The 13,053-nt window shown below is 36.3% G+C and overlaps 1 protein-coding gene across 3 annotated transcripts in view; it reads right to left on the bottom strand.

The window, feature by feature from the left end:
- Window positions 1-13,053, bottom strand: part of LOC138708168 (metal cation symporter ZIP14-like) — a 241,459-nt gene that overhangs the window by 211,204 nt on the left and 17,202 nt on the right. Inside the window, exon 1 of one of the 3 annotated variants that reach the window (XM_069838431.1) lies at window positions 11,485-11,682. The exons of the other annotated variants lie outside the window; for them this stretch is intronic. The gene's annotated coding sequence lies outside the window, so the exon portion shown is untranslated. Of the gene's footprint in view, window positions 1-11,484; window positions 11,683-13,053 lie in introns of those variants that run through there. 3 annotated transcript variants of the gene reach the window in all.

The following is a 13,053-nucleotide window of genomic DNA, read 5'->3' on the forward strand; positions in this document are numbered from 1 at the left end:
GGTCATTCATGTTAAAAGTTGAATGTAAATTTTAATTTCGTATTTTACTGTAGTTAGAAAAATTAACGCATTATAGTTGGATCCTTTCAACTCTACATGAAACTACAAGACAATGAACTGAATAGCCGCCAAGAACAAGGTTGTAACCCTCATTTCTCATAATTAGACGTTTTCGTGAATAATGGTCGTTAATGATGCACTATGTAGACGAAATTGTTGGGGATCATCAGTGTGGTTTTAGGCGTAATAGATCGACTATTGATGATATTTTTTCTATTCGACAGATATTGGAGAAAAATTGGGAATATAAGGACAGAGTACATCAGTTATTCATAGATTTCAAAAATGCATATGACTCGGTTAAGAGAGAAGTTTTATATAACATTCTTAATGAATTTGGTATTCCCAAGAAACTAGTTCGATTAATTAAAATGTCTCTCAATGAAGCTTACAGCAGAGTCCGTATAGGCCAGCTTCCGTCTGATGCTTTTCCAATTCACTGCGGGCTAAAGCAAGGAGATGCACTATCACCTTTACTTTTTAACTTCGCTCTAGAATATGCCATTAGGAAAGTTCAGGATAACAGAGAGGGCTTGGAACGGAACAGGTTAAATGAGCTTCTTATCTATGCTGATGACGTGAATATGTTAGGAGAAAATCCAGAAACTATTAGGGAAAACATGGAAATTTTACTTGTAGCAAGTAAAGCGATAGGTTTGGAAGTAAACCCCGAAGAGACGAAGTATATGATTATGTCTCGTGACCAGAATATTGTACAAAATGGAAATATAAAAATTAGAGATTTATCCTTCGAAGAGGTGGAAAAATTAAAATATCTTGGAGCAACAGTAAAACATATAAATGACCCCGGAAAAAACCTCAACCAGGTAACTTGCCCGGACCGGGAATCGAACCCGGGCCACCTAGTTTCGCGGCCAGACGCACTAACCTTTACTCCACAAGTGTGGACTGTTATTATTCGGTTGAGAAGCTTTTGTCATCTAGTCTGCTGTCAAGAAAGTCTTAAAGTTAGAATTTATAAAACAGTTATATTACCGGTTGTTCCAGTCGCAATTATATAGGCTAGTGTAAAGATTCGAGTAATCACCTTGAGCATAATTTTGAAAACTTTTCTTTTACTATGATTAGAGTAGGATAGTTTAACTTCAAGATTTATAAAGAGTAGTGGATGGTATTTATCTTGTAAGATTAGAGAAACATTTGTAGAAACTAAGTAAAGTAGGTTCCTGTTATTACCTGTAAAGCTAATTTTGTTGCAAGCTGATAAAACTTAGGGATGAAAATAACTCTTGTGATTTGATTTTCGCATAATAATGTACGTAAATCATTAGGACAACAACCAGATGTCCAATTCATACCAGCAGCATTGAAGTCACCGAGCATTAATATTCTATAATTGTGCGAGTCTAGATTGAATTCAAGAAAATTAACATAGGCTTCTAAAATTTTAGGATCAGTGTCCGGTGAAAAGTAATGATTGCCTATTAAAATATTATAACCATCCTAAGTAGGGATTTGAACCCATACATACATTCACTGTTAAATTCAAGGTCATGTCTCCGATATACTCCAGATAACTGGTTGTTGAACGCTATTGATACACCACCACCACGAGCTTTATTGGAATCATCTAGTTTTCTATCCCCACGAAAAATATAATAGGAAATAAATTTTTGTATTTTGCAAGCTCATGTAGCCATGTTTCAGTAAGACAAACAATTTTATAATAATAATAATAATAATAGTAATAAAATAATAATAATAAATCATATATGTATAAAGAAGTTAATAACATTACAATTTTTCACTTATAAAGAGTGATCGACAATGTTCACCGTAAGCAACGTTATGCAAGATTAAAATACGTTTCTTCTGCAATTTAAACACCCTATTGCTGTAGGATTTATTGCCCCATAATATTAACCCATAACTTACTTCGTAATACTTCCAAATAGGCAAAGTAGGCTCCTCTAACATATCTGTCTCAAAACAAATAATTTTCAAAGCTTAGACAAATATCATCAATATGTTTTCCCCACGTTAGTTTTGAATTTAAAAATGCACCTAACATGTTAAAAGATATTCGTGGTCTCATATGTTAAAGATCAATTCTTATGTTCCAGATTTAATTATTTAGCAGAAATCCATTGGATGAAAACCACCTTTCGGCCTCTTCAGTAATTGTATTAATATCATTAACCAGGTGCTGCTGTTCATCAAGAATAGTGATGTCATCAGCTTATAGGATAGATTGTAAGTACATTTATTTTATTTTATTGGGTTATTTTACGACGCTCTATCAACATCTCACGTTATTTAGCGTCTGAATGAAATGAAGGTGATAATGCCGGTGAAATGAGTCCGGGGTCCAGCACCGAAAGTTACCCAGCATTTGCTCGTATTGGGTTGAGGGAAAACCCCGGAAAAAACCTCAACCAGGTAACTTGCCCCGACCGGGATTCGAACCCGGGCCACCTGGTTTCGCGGCCAGACGCGCTGACCGTTACTTCACAGGTGTGGACAAGCACATTTATGTTATCTGTTCCATCTATAATTAAAAAAAGTTATAGACGGAAGATACCGTAACAAATTTACTTACAATTATCATAGTTACTTATCGGAACAATAAGTCAATAAAAATAATATAGGATAGAGTTAAACTTTGAGTTACAAGGAAGATCATTCATGGCAACCAAGAATAATATGGGTGCCAGACCTGACCTTTGAGCAAGAGCATATTTAATATATCTTAAAGTTCTTCATTACAAATACCAAAATAATCCAGGCCTAATTTTGTGACGAGAGTCTCATGAATCAAAGGCTTTACTACGGTCGCTAATAAATAACTACGAAAAAATGTCACAAGAAAGTGAAATTGGGAGAGGAGTACGTCAAGGATGTCCTTTATCACCTACCCTGTTCAACATTTACTTGCAGGATTTAGTAAAGAACTGTTTTCAGAACATGGGAGGAGTGATAGTAGGAGGAAGAAGAATAAAGTGCACAAGATTTGCTGATGATATGGCGTTGTTAGCAGAAGAGGAAATGATACTAAAAGATATGCTACTGGAACTAAATGACAGCTGTGAGCAATATGGGATGGAGATAAATGTAAATAAGACGAAGATCATGGTCATAGGAAGAAAAATACAGAATATAAACTTGCGAATTCTAAATGAGGCAGTAGAGCAAGTGGACAGCATCAAATACTTGGGTGTACTATAAGCAGTAACATGAGCTGCTGCCAGGAAGTCAAAAGGAGGATAGCAATGGCCAAGAAAGCTTTTAATAGAAAAAGGAGCATTTTCTGCGGTCTTCTGGAAAAAGAATTAAGGAAGAGACTATTGGAGTGCTTTGTATGGAGTGTGGCATTGTATGGGGCAGAAACATGGACATTACGAGGAAGTGAAGAGAAGCGAATAGAAGCATTTGAAGTGTGATATGGAGAAGAATGGAACGTGTGAAGTGGACAGACAGAATAAGAAATGAAGCTGTGTTGGAAAGAGTGACTGAAGAAAGAATGATGCTGAAACTGGTCAGGAAGAGGAAAAGGAATTGGTTGGGTCACTGGCTGAGAAAAAAACTGCCTACTGAAGGATGCACTGGAAGGAATGGTGAACGGGAGAAGAGTTCGGGGTAGAAGAAGATATCAGATCATAGACGACATTAAGATATGTGGATCATATGAGGAAACGAAGAGGAAGGCAGAAAATAGGAAAGATTGGTGAAAGCTGGGTTTGCAGTGAAAGACCTGCCCTTGGGCAGAATATTAAATGAATGAATGAATGAATGAATGAATGAATGAATGAATGAATGAATGAGCTCGTCTATTAGCAATTTTTTTAGTTGGTTATTTAACGACGCTACGTCAAGTACTAGCCTACGTTATTTAGCGTCGTTGAGTTTGGTGATAGCAAGATGGTATTTGGCGAGATGAGGCCGAGGATTCGCTATAGATTACCTGACATTCACCTTACGATTGCGGAAAACCTTGGGGAGAAAAAATCCAATCAGATAATCAGCCCAAGCGAGAATCGAACCCACGCCCGAACGCAACTCCGAATCGGCAGGTAATCGCCTCAGCCGACTGAGCTACACCGGTGGCCTTCTATTTGTTTTGGTTGGGAAAAATCCAGATACGGACTAAAATTAAGGCTCATCCTGGAGTATAGAGCAGAGGAAAAAATCTGAATTGAAGGCGATTTATGTATAGTCCTAGGCCTACTACACAATTTAAGTGGCTTGACGTAAAACGAGTAATAAAACTTGTCCTCAAACACGTAAAACTATTTAATACTGGATATTCAGCTTTTCTTCGGAACAGGAAAGGTGTTGATGAAGTACCTTTATTGGATGCCAACCCAGACCTTGTAAGGTTTCATTGGAAAGGTGAGCCAGTCGTCTTAAGCGCTTAAAAGCAAGCAACGGTTTCTGAACGCCCAAATTATATGCAATTCCTAAGATCTAGAGCTGGTCAGCACATCGCACGCCCACGTCCGAAACGAAACTCGAGCACCTGCTTACCTCGAACAATCACTCCTATTATTTTGTTATTGGACTTTCATTTCTGAAGACAAATTAGTACTATTTTAAATCAGATCGCTAATTTTCAAGTGACTGAACTGTTACAAGTTTTCCGACTTTGCAAGGATGCTTAGGAAATTAATTTCCCCGATAAACACTGTGCAATTTTCCCAATCTAGAGGGACAAAAATAAAATTTCGACTTGTTTAGTTAGAAACAGATGAATATGAATTCATAGGTGGCCCGGGTTCGATTCCCGGTCGGGGCAAGTTACCTGGTTGATGTTTTTTTCCGGGGTTTTCCCTCAACCCAATATGAGCAAATGCTAGGTAACTTTCGGTGTTGGACCCCGGACTCATTTCACCGGCATTATCACAATCTCATTCAGACGCTAAATAACCTAAGATGTTGATAAAGCGTCGTAAAATAACCTACTAAAATAAAATAAATATGAATTCATGTCCTTCAACATTTCAAGAATGTTGTGAGAGATAGCTTTTGCTGTTTTATCAGCAGCAATCTATTTTTAGAAGGGGTGAACAATGAGTTCTTTCTAACACTTCTCGTTCCTGTTCAGTCGTAGACAGAGAGGTTTACTATGTGAGTGAAAAAGAGCCAATTGTTCGTGATTTATTGTGTTGTAAGACATGGAATCTATTCAGATAGGTACGTTCTTGCTAATGTTGCTCCAATTTTATGTATGTAAAGTATATTTCTTCTCTCAGTACGGTTTAAATATTACAATTAAAAAAATTAAGTTCTCCGAATATAATGCGAGTTTTAGTACAGTTTGTCACGTCCAGTTACAACAATTCTTTCTCCACTTAATACAGCATCATTTAGGGTGTTGAATCCTTATTTCAAAGTTTCCGCGTTCTTGTGCATTTATTAGTAATTAATTTTTTAGGTGGTGGGGCATACGGTAACGCGGCGGCAACTTGTCTATATTTGGCTTAACAGCAGAGAAGAATCATGGAATGAGGAAGTTTTTAATCACTGTGCGAGTGTTTTACGCCTGCAAAATTGTGCACATAACATCGCACATCGGTTAAAACACATTGGACACATTCTTATTTATCTAACCTTAATCGTCACATGCTTTGGAGGGGCGAGGGGGTGAAGGCAAGACCGACCAGCAACAAACTGTCCATACCCTTACATACTTTTCCCCTTTATGTTTTTTCAACTTACTGCTGGCGAATTCCGTTACCTTCAAACTACTGGGTGTTCATTTCAAAGTGTCATGACGTCACTGTTGATGAGTAAGCGATTTCAAGCGAGTTTCAGCTTTTGTGTCAGAGAAGTTGCCTATTAATCAAGGCGTTCAATCTGAACTTGAGAACGTGTACGGTATAACTTGAACGTCGTAGCAACAGATGGCGGTCTGTACGGTCTGTGTGCTACCATAACCTCTTTCGAACTGTGTTTTGCGCGGCCAAGTCGTACGCAGGGTATTTATCATCGGTTGCGTACAAGCAACATTCCAAAATACAAATCAAATCCTTCGTGTCCATGTTGACCGTCGATGTTAATGTCAACAAATACGTAAGTAATCTTCTTAACCCTCTCCCCATATCCCGACAGTAAGAAAAAACTCACCTCAGTACATGTTCGAAACAGTTCACATTCCTGGCGTTACCGTACGTATCGGTAAGTACTCTTCTGAATGAACGCCGTACTTGCTAGGCAACTTCTCTAGCAGATAAGTAATACACCTCTGCGGAAGTGTAGGAAGATTGAGTTCTCTAGGCTCATCGACTAGCCAAGTGACGGCATACAGCGAGCCATGACACACTTTGAACTGAACACCCAGTACATTTACCCACAAAGTTCTTATTTTTTATGGAAAGGAAGTAAAAAAAACTAAACAAAATCACTTGGCCTTATTTAGATAAAACACGTGAATAATACTTGGAGAACTGTTAAAAATAATTGCAATATGAACAAATATATGATTTTATTCCATTTTTGGTACAATTAGACTTTATGCTAAAATATGGTAAAATATGCATTGATATGACCAATAAAACGTGTATCATTGTGTTAGAAAACCTAGGAATGTGTTTCATTTAAGTTTGTAAAAAGAGACCAGGATAGAAACTTCACATAACATAGAAATCCGAGTCCATCATCATCATCGTCATCATCAGCTTCCAAGGATTCCGACCACCACAGATTGGTCCCTTCCGGTATATGTTTTATTTATTTTACTAGGTTATTTTATGACGCTTTATCAACAGCTTAGGTTATTTAGCGTCTGAATGAGATGAAGGTGATAATTCCGGTGAAATGATTCCGGGGTCCAGCACAGAAAGTTACCCAGCATTTGCTCATATTGGGTTGAGGGAAAACCCCGGAAAAAACCTCAATCAAGTAACTTGCCCCGACCGGGAATCGAACCCGGGCCACCTGGTTTCGCGGCCAGACGCGCTAACCGTTACTCCACAGGTTCCGGTATATATTAGAGGTCGAGAAGAATCTTCAATTGTCTTCCAGGTTTTCTTGTACCCGCCGGAATATAGTCTTTTAGTAATCTAAGATATTTACTTATAAGTTACAAGGAACATTGTTTTTATTATTGCTAACACTTTAACAACAAAGTATTACGTGGAAACCGAATAGGCTAAGTCTAAAATTCAGATCAATTGCCCTTGTTAGTCAAGTGCACATTTTTTAATAGGCCTACGTATCTGGATTAAAAGAAAACAAGGATGCCAATCTGGAATACCACGTACTTGCCTAGCTAGGACGCGTGACGTCTTCAATACACGCTGTTTGCAACTAACTTAAATCCGATCTATGGGTGTTCCGTGACCGAGTTCTAGTAACTAGAACCTCAAAAGGAGCTCGAATTCGCTCGTCACAGCGAAATTGAAACTAAGACTTCCGGAACAGCCTAATCTTCACAGACAGCAAGCAAGCAGAATATAGTACCACAGTCTACTATATACAGTCGCGAAGCTTGAGATGTTTTTTTTGCAAATCTCGTGATAAAGCGCTCCAAGCGGTTAGCAAGTAGAAACAATAGACTGTCCATGGTCGACTTTGGACTGTGTCGTATTTCTATCGAGTGCTAGCTCGTTGCGTATTTCACATTGATGCTTGTGAAATGTTCGTTATTGGTTGTAATGAAAATGTTAATGGCTAAAATATAATAATTGGAATAATAATATGGGACAAGGAGGAGACGTTTGTAGTGCTATAAATTGTAGCAACAGCAAGAGAAAGAGGCCAGAGTTATCGTTTTTCCGATTTCCGAAAGATTCAGAAAGGTTCCTGGGTTTCCACAAGAATGCTGTGTAGAAACAAAACTGTTAATTTGAAGTTCTTTGTGACTGTTAGAATACATTATATCCTTAAATTTCACAATGAAATGTTTCAGTCTAACCGAAAGGACATTAGATACCGGTTAAAGTTCTGTCACTTAGGCTGCTAAATTTCCAGAGAAATAAAGGTTAGGTCTACTTTTTTTTCAGAGGATATATTTTTAATTGTAGCTATTAATTTTGTTATTATTTTTATGTGTTATTTTACTAAAGACGTAGAAAAATTAAGTTTGTTTTAATGAAATTTATTGATCACGTTTTATTTTCAATTCAGGTGGGATTATTATTGCTTAGGCCTACTTTTTTCTTCAAAGGATATGTTTTTAATTATAGCTGTTAATTTTGTTGTTATTTTTATTTGTTGCTTTACTAGAGACGTAGAAAAAGTCTGTTACAATAAAATTTATTGATCACGTTTTATTTCCAATTCTGGTGTGATTATTATTGCTTAACCTCATCCCACTTTGTTAACTACGTAAGCCTACGCTACAAGTACCGGTACACGTAAGTTACTCCATTAATTCATATTTCCATTATTATTGTTGTAAAGAGAAATGCAAATTAATATTTATTGGTTTCATAGTTAATTATCGCTATAATCTTGAATGAGTGAAGCTATTATAGTAAATTTCAGTTCGTTTTAACAAACAAAAGTTATATTAACTTATTTCTTGCAGGTATCTTCGAGTTTATGTTGGAATTTAATATACTTAATTAAAATAATAAATTAACTTTATGCATTTAATATTTCAATAATGGAAGGAAGGTGTTAATTTTTCCAAAAGAACACAACGAAAGTGTAACATATTTTGTCGTCTGCTAGGAGAGAGATCTGCGATGATGAGGCGATAGTAGCGATCCTAGTGGTGGGCAACTACCCATGTTTGCATTTTTACTACATATTGAGCTTCGCGACTGTATATAGTAGACTGTGATAGTACTCAGATCAGGCGATAGGCACGTGGCATGGCGGGAGAATACCGACTTGCATTCCAGATATTATTCCTGTGCGATGAACAGCGCACTGCCTGTGTTCACGCCACGGTTATCAAACTCTGCTACTATCTTCGAAGCACTCCTTTTCGGATGTTGATATGACGTCCAGCAAACAGCTTGCTGCTATCTAACCAGATTGCTTTTCAGTGTTTCTGTTACTACAAAATGATGTATCACCAACCGGATGGTGTGCCGATTGTCCTGGCTATCTTGCGCAATGATCTGCATTGATTTCAGGGTGACAATTTCCGTTCATCTTCATTTATTTCCATCTATTCCGTGTACCACTGACCAATAATTACATTATCTATACTAATAATAAATCTGTAGCCGAAATTTTTCTGGTAATTTTCGATTTTCCAAAAATAATTGGTCCTAACATATATAATTAATCACCCTGAAACCGAAAATCGCTTTTTGAAATTTTTGTTTGTATGTCTGTATGTTTGTTACCTTTTCACGCGATAATGGCTGAACGGATTTCGATGAAAATTGGAATATAAATTAAGTTCGTTGTAACTTAGATTTTAGGCTATGTGGCATTCAAAAAACATTATTTAAAAGGTGGGTTATAAGGGGGCCTGAATTAAATAAATCGAAATATCTCGCTTATTATTGATTTTTTGTGAAAAATGCTACATAACAAAAGTTTCTTTAAAAATAATTTCCGATAAGTTTTATTCCTTGAAAAATTTTGATAGGACTCATATTTAACGAGATAAATGAGTTTTAAAATTAAAATAACTGCTATCTAAGGCCGTGTAATGAATTAAAAAACAAATTACTTCGTCTATAAGGGGCCTTGGACAACAACAATCGAAAGCTATGAAAGATAGCCTACAGATAATGTTTCTGTGTTTGTATGAAGTGATATCGGAAGCTAAATTAACCGATTTGTATAATTAATTATTAATTCACCATTGGAAAGTGTAGTTTCTCTAGATGGACATAATTCTGTAATGTTATTACAGTAACTTCTGAGTGAATCGAGGACAGGTAAGATTAAAATAGCTTCTTATGCACAGAAAACTTGATAGGCTATTCTGTACATTCGTTTCCTCTATTTCCTAAAATAATTTTTATGACCAAATGAGTGGTCTCTGGATCAAAATTATCGCATTTTAATTATGCAAATATAATTTAAATTAAGTAAGATAATAAACGATTTATCCTTATATCAAACACGAATGTTCCCTGGATCAAATGTCCTATTTTAATTACGTAATTACTTTATATTTATTTCTAACGGGTGCAGCGGAGCGCACGGGTACGGCTAGTTATTAATAATTATCATACTGAACCACTCCAACATATCGCAAGCGAATGGTATTGGGAGCATAAGAATAATTATGTACACGTTCTTTCTCTAAGTAAGAATGAATGGAAGAAAAAAGTACTATGATTTTGGAGGCAGGTGATAAACATTTTACACGAAAATTTTGATGTCCGATATTTTTGCTGTGTGAATGGGAGTTAAATTATATTTTGATGTCATACACTATCGATTTATATATTTTTCGTAGCGCAGTACCTCAGTGGATATCAATAAACAAGCATGTCACCTGATATAAGCTATTCGATTACTTTTGTGACATTTCTATCCTCAATTTGCGTAGACATTATTTTTACAAATAATTTCTGCACTCTATGTACCCTTTGCCAAGTGCCCGCGTCTCTAAGGCTGGTATTCATAGTCGACACTTTCGATGAAAGTGTCCTTTGGAGGACGCAAATTATCACTTTTCCGTTGCACAGTCGACACTTTGGTGCAAAGGAACACTTTGGATGAAAGCGTACTTCCGACCACACTTTGAGCCGAAAGTGTCACTTTGTAGAAAAATGGCGGACGTCTTGGAGATTGTCGAATTATTTATTAGAACGTGCGGAAGAGGTGGCACAATTAGTGAACAATGTACGAAAACGCTACATTAGGGATAGGCCTAAAAACAATCCAGTGGAATTTTATAATAATATAGAATTTAAAAAAACGATTCCGATTTGATAAAGAAACTTATTGAGACTGCTCATCTTTTCGATGACCGGTTGACAAAAACTAATAATAGAGGTTCACCATTGCCTCCAATAATACAGTTATTGACTGCATTAAAATTCTATGCTACAGATATGTACCATACATTAATATCTATAATATTATAGTTCAGATATTTCTGTAATAACATTCGTACTTTTGTAAATAGTATTGTCCTGTACAACTGTTCATATGCTAAGCATAATATTGCGTTTCTACAACCTAGACGTATTCCAACCAACGTAATATTTACATTTGTCCTTCAGGCGAACATTTATTTTTTTCCTTGCTTGGCCTATAAGTTATTACTACATTCAACTAACACGATGTGTGTATGAGGGGTGGGACTACCTTGCCAGCTGCTTTGTAAACGCTGTATTATTCTGTGTGAACTTAACTTCAGAGTAAATGTGCCTCAACTTCGAACTTTATTCATAAGACACTTCTTAACTTAGAGCCTAAGTAGTTGCCCTAATTTCAGCAATAAACGAACATATAGCTTATTATTTTACAACCCAGAGTAGTTAACAAAATACACTGCACTAGCTTCATTCCTTGACCGATTCTTATGGAAAGCATTTCACCCACCTTACTAAAGGTACTGCGTCAAGACTTGGACGCCACATGCCTCCCGAAGGCCGCTACTTCTGTTCCCCTACAGCAGCTGATCCAGGATCGTCGACTCAACCTGAAGAACATGTCTTTGAGCACTACCGGCTTATCCACATTCGCTCCACTATCTTAATGTGAGGCACTCAGACGCGGCGCGGCAAGGCCTCGTAGCTGTCTTCTATGCGAATGCTCACATTAAAACAATTCTCTGCATTTAAGAGCAGCGTTGCCAATACTTTCTACACAACCTTCACACACAAGAGACATTTCACTGGCCAGAATGAGACAATATCATTCTAACCGGCAGCATTCTCTTGCTATGTTAGATACCCTCAGATTTCCTTAGACTTGAAAAAAGATACACGGATCTTCAAATTAAATTAAATTAATCGCTATATTAATATACAATAAACTCCATATGACTCCATATTTATATTCTGTACGTATTTAACACAGACAATATGTCTACAACTACATTAATTACCATGCATAGCCATAAGTTCATAAACATGCAGTATTATTTATAAACTGCGTATATTTTTTCAATAATTACACGCATAATTAAAAAAATTATCGTCAAATCCCTAATGTGAAGAATGGTGTTGTCCCCTCGACTCACAACTCACCCGATATGACGCCTCTAGCATTTTCATTGTCGGTTTTAGCACTTTTCACCAACGTATTCTGACAATGTTTCAAACCCTTCAAGTTTACGCTGAAAAAAATGTATTTTCTTGTTCTTACATTCGGGGTGGTTTGTTTCCAAATGTCTACGCAGTTTTGCGGGCAATAAAGAACGTCCGGAACAATTGCATTGCCTGTATACGTAAATCCAAGAACCAAGTATGATTCATCACATTTTTTTTTTAATTCACTGGTTTTTAAATTAGCACTGGGGTGTGATATATGACAAGGTGATCGACTGGTTTCTAAATTTTTAGAACTGTCATTTTTATTGTCTTTCATTAGCCACCGATCCATTGAGACGACACTGTACAATATGAAAAATAAATTTATTTGTAATATTAAATTAATATTATTATGTTAGGAATCAAAGGCACGTGGTTATTAATACACAGTCTATCACGAACACCTCACATAAATCTGCTCGTACTGAACGAATAAAACAACTTCACAATAAAAGTAGCAGAAGCTGAGCGCGTGCACAATAATGGACGAAATTCGTTTATTTTAAAAAATACGTGTCAGAACTTACTGCTGACTAAATAACATTGTTAATGAAATTTATTTTACAATTAAGACATTAAGTCTCCGAACACATTTACAAAAACTTAGGGCCGATTGTATAAACCATTTAATCTTAGATCAGAGGTTAAATTGATCCTTGTTTCAGCTGAACTTGGAATTTTGTGTTGTATAAAGTCTAATTTGAGATTAATTTGTCTCAAACTAAAGTCAACGTTGACTGAAGAAATTTCTCCGATTAAGTTAGATGATCCAAGTTCAATTATTTCTTTTCTGTTTGAAATATACGAGTGACAGATTGTGCAAATAAAATATCCATTATTATTAATATTAATAGAT

Source organism: Periplaneta americana, chromosome 10 (assembly GCF_040183065.1).
Source record: "Periplaneta americana isolate PAMFEO1 chromosome 10, P.americana_PAMFEO1_priV1, whole genome shotgun sequence".
NCBI classification, from domain to species: domain Eukaryota; kingdom Metazoa; phylum Arthropoda; class Insecta; order Blattodea; family Blattidae; genus Periplaneta; species Periplaneta americana.